The 14,092-nt window shown below is 37.9% G+C and overlaps 1 long non-coding RNA gene across 1 annotated transcript in view; it reads right to left on the reverse strand.

Annotated features, from left to right (window-relative positions):
• Positions 1 to 14,092, reverse strand: part of LOC106502158 — a 110,715-nt gene that overhangs the window by 89,382 nt on the left and 7,241 nt on the right. The window lies entirely within an intron of this gene.

Below are 14,092 nucleotides of genomic sequence, written 5' to 3' on the forward strand. Positions count from 1 at the left end.
GAGAACCCACTGTATAGCTCAGGGAACTCTACCTAGTGCTCCGTGGTGACCTAAACGGGAAGGATGTCCAAAACAGAGAGGATACGTGTGTATGCATAGCTTATTCACTTTGCTGTAGAAACTAACAGACTATTGTAAAGCAACTACAATCCAATAAAATTAAAAAAAAAAGCATAACTTCAAACAATAACTTATTATTACTGCATAATTATAATTTGTGTGTGTGAAAAAAAATAAAACAGTAAGTCCAAAGTGGAAAAACAGAAGGGATCTTTCAAAGCACAAAGTTTCTAACTTTCTAACTTTCCAGCCAGTTAATGCTGACTTTTTGACATTTCATTTACATAATTTTGCTTAATTTGGGTTTCTATGAAACCAGAGACTGGGATGAGGACTTGTGAGCAGGAAGCTTATTTGCAAAGTGAACCCAAGAAGCAGAAGTGTGGGAGTTGGGAAAGAAGAAACGCCAATTAAGTGCTTATTAGAAGTGGGTTTCTGCTGTGAGCAACTGTGGCTCACTACTGCCGGGTGTTTCTAAGGATGGAGTAGAATGCCCTGGAATTGCACAGGGCACAGGAGGCTGGAGACTGTCATCAATTTCCAGCTCTATGACTGAAAGTTCCACCTTCTTACTCTCTCTTTCCCTGGCAACTCTGGGCTCTAGGATCTGACTCAGCAACCTTCTGTGGCTGTGGAAAAAGCCCCAAGGCTCAAAACAGACCCTGCAAGGCTTGTGTACTCAAGGCACATACAGGAAATACGTACATGGAACTGGCCAATGCCGTCTCCCTAAAGTCAAGTGGGCTGATAGCATGTGGTTTAGAGAACACTAGTGTCTATACCTATTACTTTTGTAACCAAATCTCTTCATTTAAAAACAAACCCAGCCAAACACACACACACACACACACACACACACACACACACACACACACGGAAGTGCTAAGTTGCTTCAGTCATGTCTGACTCTTCATGACCCCATAGACTGTAGCCCACCAGACTCCTCTGTCCATGAGATTCTCCAGGCAAGAATACTATAGTGGGTTGCCATTCACAGGGGATCTTCCCGATCCAGGGATTGAGCCCACATCTCCTGCATTGCAGATGGATTCTTTACCTCTGAGCCATCTGGAAAGCCCCAGCTAGTGCAGAAAAGCAAATTAATATTTTAAATGTTATATTAAATTTGGAATGTATAACATGGCTATAATGAAAAAGATGGACAATAACAAGTGTTGACAAGAATGTGAGGAAGTAGGAACCCTCATATATTATGCAAAATAATATAGCACTTTAGAAAAGAGGTTGGTGGTTTCATAAACTTACACTTGTAGATGGTCACCCAGCAATGCCACTTCTAAGAGGACTGAAAACATAACTTCACATGAAAGCTTTTTACATGTTCACAGTAGAATTACTCATAATAGGCAAAATGGAAACAACTCACATGTCCATCATCTGATAATCGGATAAACAAATGATAGTATATCTATGGGCTTCGCTGGTGGCTCAGACAGTAAAGAATCTTCCTGCAATGTGGGAGACCCAGGTTTGATCCTTGGATTGAGAAGATGCCCTGCAGAAGGGAATGGCTACCCACTCCAGAATTCTAGCCTGGAAAATTCAGCCATGCAAGAAATATGAAGTACTGGTATAAGCTACAACAAGGCTAGAATTAAAAATAAGATACTAAGTGAAAGAGGCCAGTAATAAAAGGTAACAGATTGTATGATTTTCTTAATATGAAGTGTCCAGAATAGGCAAATCCACAGTATCATGCACAAAGATTCTATATATGGAGACAAGTAGGTGAGTGGTTGCTGGGGGCAAAGGGTAGGAATAGGTTTTATTTATTAATTTTTTTTTCTCGTTTTTTTTTTTTTTTAGTTTTTTAGTTTTTAAATTTTAAAATCTTTAATTCTTACATGCGTTCCCAAACATGAACCCCCCTCCCACCTCCCTCCCCATAACATCTCTCTGGGTCATCCCCATGCACCAGCCCCAAGCATGCTGTATCCTGCGTCAGACATAGACTGGCGATTTAATTCTTACATGATAGTATACATGTTAGAATGCTATTCTCCCAAATATCCCACCCTCTCCCTCTCCCTCTGAGTCCAAAAGTCCGTTATACACATCTGTGTCTTTTTTCCTGTCTTGCATACAGGGTCATCATTGCCATCTTTCTAATTTCCATATATATGTGTTAGTATACTGTATTGGTGTTTTTCTTTCTGGCTTACTTCACTCTGTATAATCGGCTCCAGTTTCATCCATCTCATCAGAACTGATTCAAATGAATTCTTTTTTATGGCTGAGTAATACTCCATTGTGTATATGTACCACAGCTTTCTTATCCATTCATCTGCTGATGGACATCTAGGTTGTTTCCATGTCCTGGCTATTATAAACAGTGCTGCGATGAACATTGGGGTACATGTGTCTCTCTCAATTCTGGTTTCCTCGGTGTGTATGCCCAGCAGTGGGATTGCTGGGTCATAAGGTAGTTCTATTTGCAATTTTTTAAGGAATCTCCACACTGTTCTCCATAGTGGCTGTACTAGTTTGCATTCCCACCAACAGTGTAGGAGGGTTCCCTTTTCTCCACACCCTCTCCAGCATTTATTGCTTGCAGAGTTTTGGATTGCAGCCATTCTGACTGGTGTGAAGTGGTACCTCATTGTGGTTTTGATTTGCATTTCTCTAATAATGAGTGATGTTGAGCATCTTTTCATGTGTTTGTTAGCCATCCGTATGTCTTCTTTGGAGAAATGTCTATTTAGTTCTTTGGCCCATTTTTTGATTGGGTCGTTTATTTTTCTGGAATTGAGCTGCATAAGTTGCTTGTATATTTTTGAGATTAGTTGTTTGTCAGTTGCTTCATTTGCTATTATTTTCTCCCATTCAGAAGGCTGTCTTTTCACCTTGCTTATATATTCCTTTGTTGTGCAGAAGCTTTTAATTTTAATTAGATCCCATTTGTTTATTTTTGCTTTTATTTCCAGAATTCTGGGAGGTGGATCATAGAGGATCCTGCTGTGATTTATGTCTGAGAGTGTTTTGCCTATGTTCTCCTCTAGGAGTTTTATAGTTTCTGATCTTACATTTAGATCTTTAATCCATTTTGAGTTTATTTTTGTGTGCGGTGTTAGAAAGTGATCTAGTTTCATTCTTTTACAAGTGGTTGACCAGTTTTCCCAGCACCACTTGTTAAAGAGATTGTCTTTACTCCATTGTATATTCTTGCCTCCTTTGTCAAAGATAAGGTGACCATATGTGTGTGGATTTATCTCTGGGCTTTCTATTTTGTTCCATTGATCTATATGTCTGTCTTTGTGCCAGTACCAAACTGTCTTGATGACTGTGGCTTTGTAGTAGAGCCTGAAGTCAGGCAAGTTGATTCCTCCAGTTCCATTCTTCTTTCTCAAGATTGCTTTGGCTATTTCGAGGTTTTTTGTATTTCCATACAAATCTTGAAATTATTTGTTCTAGTTCTGTGAAAAATGTGGCTGGTAGCTTGACAGGGATTGCATTGAATTTGTAAATTGCTTTGGGTAGTATACTCATTTTCACTATATTGATTCTTCCGATCCATGAACATGGTATATTTCTCCATCTATTAGTGTCCTCTTTGATTTCTTTCATCAGTGTTTTATAGTTTTCTATATATAGGTCTTTAGTTTCTTTAGGTAGATATATTCCTAAGTATTTTATTCTTTTCGTTGCAATGGTGAATGGAATTGTTTCCTTAATTTCTTTTTCTACTTTCTCATTATTCGTGTACAGGAATGCAAGGGATTTCTGTGTGTTGATTTTATATCCTGCAACTTTACTATATTCATTGATTAGCTCTAGTAATTTTCTGGTGGAGTCTTTAGGGTTTTCCATATAGAGGATCATGTCATCTGCAAACATTGAGAGTTTTACTTCTTTTCCAATTTGGATTCCTTTTATTTCTTTTTCTGCTCTGATTGCTGTGGCCAAAACTTCCAGAACTATGTTGAATAGTAGCGGTGAAAGTGGACACCGAAAAGGCATTCCTGGCTTCAATTTTACAAATTTTGAAATCTTGGGTGGTGTATTTAAAAACTCAGTTTCCTCAGCTGAGGGAATAATAATGTCAACCTATTGTGGAGATTCAGTTGGGCAATGTAATAAGGTATCTGACATGAAACACATTTAGTAAATGGTAATTATTATTATTATGGATAAAGAATACAGGATTAATAGAGCACAGGATAAGAGATACAAAAGCTCAGTTGAGAGCGGAGACAGAATCTTTGAGCTAGACTGTCTGTGTTAATAAGTTGATCATTTAAAGCATCAAGGATTGCTTTAACTTGAATTTCAATCATCAGTACCATAAAATGTGTTCACAGAAGTATGGAGAGAAAGTAGAATTAGTCTAGAGAACTAAGGAGAGCATAAAGATACTTTCTAAACAGTTTGCAGAGGGATTCTGTGGACTTTACAGGTGGAACTTCTGCATTACCCTTAAGACTTATATCAACAAGGAATTTCCAAAGAGCATGCTCCCAGTTCAGTGCTCAGACAGACATTATCTCATTTAGTTCACATGATAAAACAGAGGAAAGTGTTATTTTTATCTCATTTCTCTAATCAAAAACGAATACTTAGGTAAATCAGAAAAAGAAAGACAAATACCATATGATATCACTTATATGTGGAATCACCCTTATGGCAGAAAGCAAAGAGGAACTAAAGAATCTCTTGATGAAAGCGAAAGAGGAGAGTGAAAAAGCTGGCTTAAAACTCAACATTCAAAAATCTAAGATCATGGCATCCGGTCCCATCACTTCATGGCAAATAGATGGGGAAACAATGGAAACAGTGACAGACTTTATTTTGGGGGGCTCCAAAATCATTGCAGATGGTGACTGCAGCCATGAAATGAAAAGACGCTTGCTCCTTGGAAGAAAAGCTATGACTAACCAAGACAGCGTATTAAAAAGCAGAAACATTACTTTGCTGACAAAGGTCCATCTAGTCAAAGCTATGGTTTTTCCAGTAGCCATGTATGGATGTGAGAGTTGGACTGTAAAGAAGGCTGAGTGTTAAAGAATTGATATTTTTGAACTGTGGTGTTGGAGAAGACTCTTGGATTGCAAGATCAAACCAGTCTATCCTGAAGGAAATCAGTCCTGAATATTCATTGGAAGGACTGATGCTGAAGCTGAAGCTCCAATACTTTGGCCACCTGACTCGCTGAAAAAGAATGATGGTGGGAAAGACTGAAGGCAGGAGGAGAAGGGGATAACAGAGGATGAGATGGTTGGATGGCATCACTGACTCGATGGACATGAGTTTGAACAAGCTCAGAGAGTTGGTGATGGACAGGGAAGCCTGGCATGCTGCAGTCCGTGAAGTCGTAAAGCGTCAGACATGACTGAACGACTGTAATGAACGGAAATTATGAAACAAATAAACCTATCTATGAAATAGAAACTAATTCACAGACATAGAGAACAGACTTGTGATTGCTAAGAGGGAGGAGCGTGGGGGAGGGATGTGTTGGGAGTTTGGGATTAGCAGATACAAACTATTAGATAGAGAGTAGACAAACAGCAAGGTCCTACTGAATAGCACAGAGAACTGTATTCAATATCCTGTGATAAACCATAATGAAAGAGTATGAAAAAGATATGTAAAACTGATTACTTTGCTGTACAGCAGAAATTAACACATTATTTCAATAAAATAAATTAGAAAAAACAACAACAATGAATACTTAAAAGACTTAAGTAATTTTCCAAGGGTTGTACAGTTAGGAAGTGGCAGTGTCACCCCCCAAACCCAGGTCTTCCTAAATTCATTTTGGTGCTTTACAAGGAGAAGAGGGTGCTGCCAAGGAGGAACCAGAAATGAAGGCAAAGATGAAACTTGAGGATTGGAGTTCAGTTATGGACTTTCCCTTTGTAAGGCTGCATCTAGACAGTGACTTTCCATACCTCCGGGCTTTATACTCAATGTGTTCACAGGGCACGACTCCAGGGGACCCCATTTACATAGAACACATTGTGAATGGCAGAAGTCAGTGACCTGCCTCCATAGATAGCAAGGTGAGTGTGTGGTGGAGGCTGGAAGGCAGGAAAACATTGGGACCAGAAGCTGGGGAATGTGATAAGAAGCAAACTAGAAATAAATGAAAGGGCTGACTGCAGCAGCCGGCTGAGGTTGGGAGCAGTAAAAGATGGGGGTCGGGATTGTCAGAAAAGGAAGCAAAAGTGGATACTTTGAGGAAAAGTAGCCTTGGGGAGTAAAATACCCTACAGGTCCATGGGCTCAGAAGGGCTGGGAGAAGCTGGGAGCTCCAGGAGTTGGGAGATCAGGAGAGGAGGGAGAAGAAAGCCACAGGAGAACCTCACCCACTTTGCAGTTTCACCAAAGACTATTTCTGAGTTGTCGATTTTGCTGTAGATGTAGATGGCAGGGTGCAAAAGAAAACAGATCAGCAACTGGTCTTTTTACTTAAAAAAGCAAGACTCAGGAAGTTTCCATGACTCAGTAATGAAAGTGATATTGTTTTTGAAGTGTAAAGCAAAGAAGGGGAATTTTCTTTTTGTAGTAGTTTTTTTTATTTTTTCACCATTTGTTTTTTTTTTTAATTAGAAATGGAACATATATAGTTCAATTATGGAAGATGTTATTTCTACCCACAATTTAGCTCAGCACATGGTGGATTTCTCCTTTGACTTTGAATTCTTAGGCTTTAAATGTTTCAACAGACCTCTGGAGGCCATTCTGCTGTTACAGCCATCACAGTGGAGCCTGACATGGTTTCACCAAGTCACCAAGTGAATGACCAGAGATACGGCTGCTCATGAAATCCCAGATATTAAGGTTCAGTCTCCAGTGAAAATTATAATAATATTTTAAAAGTATGAAAAACCTAAAATCATATCTGAAAGTGTTCAGAAATTCTAAATAAGCTTTAAAAAAAGATTTTATGGAGGTAGAGGCAGATCAATTCAAAGACATTTGAGAAGATGTATTTGTGGTAGATTAAAACCTAACTATGCATTTGAATGGATCAATAATGAAACATTTAAAAATGTATAGAGACATTATTATATATAAAATAGAAAACCAATGAGAACTGACTGTATAGCACAGGGAACTCTACTCAGTGCTCTGTGGTGGCCTAAATGGGAAGGAAATCCAAAAAAGAGGGGATATATGTTTCAGGTGACTGATTCACTTTGCTGTACAGCAGAAACTGACATAGCAGTGTAAAGCAACTACACTCCAATAAAATAAACAAAATTTAGAAGAGATATACACTTAAGTATTTAGGGATATTTAGGGATAAAATAAGTATTTTGATACATGCAACTTGCTCTCAAATGGTTTGGCAAAAATAGATAAAGCAAATGTGGCAAAATGTTAAACTGAATAATCCAGGCAAAGGGTATTATAGCGTTCATTGTTTGTTCTTGCAATTTTTCTATAGTTTAATTTTTTAATTAAAATGAATATATATTTGAAAAAACCCTCCATCACTTCTTATAATTGCCTTTTTGTATATCTGTGGCAAGAATATTTAAGATTTACTCTATTAACAACTTTCAAGTATATAACACAATATTATTATGGTCACCATTTTGTACATTAGATCCCCAGAACTTATTCATTTTATGACTGGAAGTTTATACCATTTGGCCAGCATCTCTCCATGTCCTCATCCTGCAACCCTTGGCAACCATCATTCTACTCTGTTTCTGCAAATTCGGATTTTTGAATTAAAAAATATATTTTTGGCTGCACCATGTGGGATCTTAGTTCCTTAACTAGGAATTGAATCTGTATCCTTTGCAGTGAAAGTGCAGAGTCTTAACCACTGGACTGCCAGCAAAGCCCCAAGTTTGGCATTTTTAGTTTCTACTAATACATGAGATCATACAGTGTTTGTTTGTCTTTCCTCTATCTGACATATTCACGTAGCATAATGCCCCCAAGGCCCACTCATGTTGTCACAAATGACAGGGTTTCTTTCTTTCTCATGGCTGAATGATACTCCATGGTTTTTTTTTCTTATTTTTTTTAATCCATTCATCTGAAGATGGACACTTAGGTTGTTCCCATATCTTGGTTATTGTAAATAATGCTGCAATGAACACAAATGTGCAGAAATTTCATTTCCTTTAATCACATTTTTTTTTTCTTTTTGGCTATTGAGTTGCATGAGTTTCTTATATATTTAAGATGTTAATCTTTTCAGACAGATAGTTTGCAAATATTTTCTCCTACTCTATGGGTTGCCTTTTATTTTGCTGATCATTTCTTTTCTAATGCAGAAGCTTTTTAGTCTGATGTAGCTCTATTTGTTTATTCTTGCCCTTGTTACTTGTGCTTACGATGTTATATCTAAAACGTCATTACCAAGATTAATGTCAAGGAGTGTTTTCTCTTTATTTTTTTCTAGGAGTTTTGTGATTTCAGGCCTATGTTTAAGTCTTTAATCCTGTTTGAGTTACTTTTTGTAAGTAATATAGTATAAAGTCCAATTTAGTATTTTGTATATTATACCCAGTTTTTCCAGCACCAATTTATAGAAAAAAACTATCCTTTTCCCATTCTTGATTCCGTTTCATAAGTCTCTGTGCCTGTTTTTATGACAGCCCTTAAAGGTTTGGTAGAATTCACTAGTGAAACCACTGGGTCCTGGACTTTTCTTTGTTGGGAGGCTTTTGATTATGGACTCAATCTTCTTACTCATATTGGTCTGTTCAGATTTTCTTCTTCATGATTTAAACTTGTATGTTTCTAGAAATTTATCCATTTCTTCTAGGTTATTCAATTTGTTATACTCCTCCCTTTTTAATAATAAACTTAAAAATTTAGAATAGTTTTAGGTTTCCCAAAGTTGTAAAGATAGTACATGGTTCTTATATATCCCATACCAAGTTTCCCCTATTGTGAATATCTTATATTATTCTGATAACTTTGTCGAAACTAAAGAACTAATATCAGCACATTACTATTAATTAAACAACACACTTTATTAAAATATACTAATGCCTTTCTCATTACATCGTGTCAGGGGTGCATTCTATCAATATCACTTATCACTGATCATGTTAACCTTGATTACTTGACCAAAACAGTGTTTGCTGTTTGCTAAATTTCTCTACTGTAAAGGTACTTTGGCCTCTGTCATACTTTATGCTGCAGAAGCACGTTACTAAGCACACGCCACATTCAAATCCTTCCATTTCTTTGTGAGATGCATAATTGAAATATTTAGAGGTAAAATGAAATGATGTCAAAGATTTGTTTTTAAATATTTCAGCAAATAAAAATAGGGGAAGTCCCTAGTGGTCCATTGGTTAAGCCTCTGCATGCAGGGAGCACGGCTTCCATCCCTGGTTGGAGAATCAGGGAACCAAAGATCCTACATGCCCCTTGATGTGGCAAAAAAAAAAAAAAAAACAATCAGCAAGTGAAAGTCACTCAGTCGTTTCCAATTCTTTGCAACCCCATGGACTGTTCCATGGAATTCTCCAGGCCAGAATACTGGAGTGGGTAGCCTTTCCCTTCTCTAGGGGATCTTCCCAACCCAGGGATCAAATCCAGGTCTCCCGCATTGCAGGGAGATTCTTTATCAGCTGGGCCACAAGAGAAGCCCAAAAAGCATGGTGGATGGGGGAGAAATATAAAAATAACTATGGTGATAGGCTGTTGATTGTAGAAGCTGGTGACGTATATACCAGAAGACAAAGAATTTTAAGCAGCTTTTCTGGGCCTTTTTCACTGAGAGATCACCATTCTGATTTCACTGAGAGAACAATATCAATAAATGTCTAGACTTTCTGTCCAACCAGTTACAGGATACTAATTTTTTTTCTTCATAAATTAAACTCTGTCCTGAATTCCTTCCACTCTTTTCAGCTTTCCTGACAGCAGTACAGTTAACCCAAGTTTCATTATGCTCATTTATGACACTAGATTTTGTCTCATGTTTACATAGACTGAATATTTTACATAGACTGAATACTGTGTCCCCTGTCCAACCTTCCCAAATTTCCATGTTGAAATCCTAATCTCCAGGGTAATGAGGTCTTTGGAAGGTGATAGGTCACAAAGGCAGCCCTCTCATGATTGAACTTAGTGCCCTTTTCAGAAGACACCCCAGAGAGCTGGCTTGCCATTTGTGCCATTTGAGGACACAAATGAGAAGATGGCTGTCTATGAGGAAGCAGATCCTGAATCTGCCAGCACACGGATTTTGGACTTCCCAGCCCCTGAAACTGTAAGAAATCAATTTCTGTTGCTTATAAGCCATCTAATCTCTGATTTTTTTTTATAGCAGCCCAAACAGACTAAGATACTTACTAAAAGCTATAATCAATGTTCATTATTCCTTTGGTCCGACTAACTAAAAGCCTTGCCCACCAAAGATGCTCGATAAATATTTGGGAATGGGAAAAAATGATCTTGGAGGATGTTTGTTTAAAAGTAGAGATTTTTACTTCCTGCTCCCTCATATTCTGGGACTCTATATACTAACTAAGCCCTATTTCTTTTTTTGACACAAATGCCCATAAACAATGCTTTTATTTATTTTTTCAGCCCCATGACATGTGGGATTCTAGTTCCCTGACCAGGGAGCGAACCTGCACCCCGCGTACTGGCAGGATGAGGTCTCAATCACTGGATCACCAGGGAAGTCCACCCATAGACAGCACATTCAGAAACAAGGCCTAAATTATAAAAGCAGAGACCATTTTGATGATCCCTGTATCCAATACATGTTTTTAGTGAATACATATATTAATATGTGTGTGTATGCATGCTACGTTGCTTCAGTTGTGTCTCTTTGCGACCCTACGGACTGTAGCCCACCAGGCTCCTCTGTCCATGGGGATTCTCCAAACAAGAATACTGGAGTGGGTTGCCATGCCCAACTTCAAGGGATCTTCCTGACTCAGGGATCAAACCTGCATCTCTTACGTTTCCTGCATTGGCAAGCAGGTTCTTTACCACTAGCACCTCCTGGGAAGCTCCTAATAAGTAAATGAATTTACACTCTTTGTGAAGGCATGAGAAAGGAATATCCACAACTGTTTCTTATTATTAGCTTTTGACACAGTCATAGCCATGTGACTCTTGGTTTGCTCTCAGAATCAATCAGTCATGCAAAATCTATTAAATTTAAAAATGTTGACATCTAAAGGGTTGAAAAGACTTGTCCAAATTTTTCTGTCTTCAAAGTGGCCAGTTCTGTCTACTTTTATTAGCTACTTCTTTACACTGATTTATTGATTAATCTTATAAGCACCACTTCATTGCAGGCATTATGCTAGGTACGAAAGAAACAGAGCTGAACAAGAAAAGTTGCTTGTGCTCAACAGCTGAATTGTGGATAAGAAAAGCAACAAAACACAATATAGCATCTTAAGTGTTATAAGAGAGATAACACATATTTTTCAGTGTAGACCTCACAAGTCATCTATGTAATTGCACAAAGAAAGTATGTTAAATCTCTTTGAGAGGTTTGGCCTCTGCCTTCTTTGGCCAATTGACCAAAACAACTTCCTATTCCTTGTTTTGTCTCAGTTCTCTGGACTAAAGAAACCCTCTGAGACAAACTGCTGGGCTCTGTTTTGGGTACTTCTTCCCCCATTAGAGGCAATACCGAACATGGCACACCCACTCATTTAGCTTGGAAATTTCAGGCGGCTCACACATTAAGGGGAATGGGATCAACTGTGTACCTTACAGTCTCTTTTAGATATGTATATTGCACTCTAGATACCATCCACTACACAATGGATGCAATGGAAGTAGTAGTACTTCTCGCAGGAGTAGTACTGCTATAGAACGGTAGAAGGGAAACAGAGGATTGGGAATCTCAGGGAAACGTAACAGTAAAAACAGCCTTGGTTTTTTTTCTTTTTTAAAAAACAAAACAAGAAGCCTTTTCCTGCAGTAACTCTGTGACATTGAGCAAGTCACATTGTGTCTCTGGACCTTGGTTTCCTTATCTGTAAAGTGAGAGGGCTGGACTCGTTATCTCAAAGGTTCCTTCCAGCTTTAAAGTCTGATAAAAACGTTTATGCACCTTATGACTTCATGTAAAGATCAGTTGGGCAACTCCTCCCCTCTCCCAGCTCTAGGCTAACCTGTAAGGCTATGTCATTCAAATATAGGGACACAAACTAAAAAGTTGAAAATTATTTTGTGTATGCTAGGGTAAGGCAGGCTTAGAATCTGAAATTAAACAGGAAAAAAGCTCTATAGAAAAAGTGAAAACTAACTGAGATAACTAGCAGGAAATAACACACCATCAGCTTTTGACATGGCCTAGACAAGTCCTGGTGGTCAGAAGAAAGAGATGTCCCTTTATCATTTCTATTAAAGTATGTTTGGTCACTGACCAGACATGTACAGAATGCTGTTGAAAGACAGTAGGTTAGGTCTTAAAAACACTGAAGAAAAAACAGGCTGGAAACTCCATTATTTGACTAGAACATAATTAAATTTAAAACTGCTTTAGGATTTAAGAAGATCAAGGAACTTTCAAAAACTTGTAAACAAATTTTATAGTAAATATTGAAAGCTTACAGCTGCATATTAAAATTTTCTATACATGTTTGTTGTTAGAAATTTCTCAGAGAATGAAAACAGAAAATGTTGTTTTGAAAGGGCTTGCCAAATTTTTAGTAAAAATAGTTTTCCATATTTGGGGAAAGTGTAATACTGGTATTTTAGATAAAGTGTTGTGCTTGTCTTTTGGATTAAAAAGTGCTAGTTAATTAGGAAAATTGCTCTTAACCCATTTAATACAAATTAAATGTAGTCACTTGGCAGTATTATGCCAAGGTAATCAGGTTAAAAAAAGTCTGTCTGTACCAATATATCTATCTGAAATAAGAAATGAGATTTTTAAAACAACTGTATTGTTTTTCTTTTTCTATTTTGAGATTTGATCTTAGGCAGTCCAACTCCAGGGACCATGTTCTTCACCTCAGATCATACTGTATGGAATACAAAATATTGAATTTCAGGCTCAGTCCATAGAGTGGCAAAGAGTTGGACGTGACTGAAGGGACTTAGCACACATATACACACACACACCAGGAAGCTAGAAGGATAGGGTGTGTAATTGGACAGTGGAAAACTGGAATTTTATAGGCAGAGCTGCTGAAGATGATGATACATTTCTGATTGGGTCCCTAGGAATAAGTTTAATTGCAAAGAAAGACAAAAGTGATTCTAGTGAAGACAAATCTAAGAACTGTGAATCTGTTTAGAAAAATTTGTAACATGAATATCAGAATCTCTTAGTAATGTGGTCTAAGACTGGTATCCATAACTGCTGGTTTTGGAAATGATCAAACCTTGTGCCTTGTACTCTGGATAGATTTTATCAATTTCCTGTGGCAGAACTGTGTATTCTTAGTTTATTTGGGTTGTTTTGCTTTGCTTTTTATACCCTTTGATTCTAATATGGGCATTTAAATGACTTACTCTTATTGTGATGTGTTTGTGCTTATGTCTGAGACATTATTCTCTGGTTGAAAGCAATAGCAGAAGCCAACCATGGTTAACATGAGCAAAAGGCAAAGATATTGAAGTCAGAGAATTGCTAATATGGTTGGAAAGATGTACTAGGTTTTAGTTTCCAAATCTGCTGCAACAATTTCTTCTGGCCTCTGGGCTCTTCTACAATCTGACTTCGACACTCCTCCCATCCAAAGGTGGGGTATATGTGTCTTCCTCTTGAAGCTGGGCAGATTTGTAACAGCGGTGGGATTGACATCACATGACTGCTGATATTAAGTCATAAATGGTGATACAGCTTCTGTCTGCTGCTCATGGGATGCTTGCTCTTGGAACTCATCCACCAGGCCATAAAGAGGCCCTAAGAGCCCATACAGAGACAAGCCTGGAGAGGAGCTCTCAGCGCATAGTCCAGGACCAAATCTGCTAAGTACATGAGTGAGCCATTTTGGAAATGGGTCCCTCAGCTTTTGCTGATATTCTGTGGAGCAAATCAACCTTTCCCAGCAAACCTTGCTCAAATGACGGATTTGTGAGCAAAAGAAATAACTTATTCACTGAGCTTTGA

Source organism: Capra hircus, chromosome 1, assembly GCF_001704415.2.
Source record: "Capra hircus breed San Clemente chromosome 1, ASM170441v1, whole genome shotgun sequence".
NCBI classification, from domain to species: Eukaryota; Metazoa; Chordata; class Mammalia; order Artiodactyla; family Bovidae; genus Capra; species Capra hircus.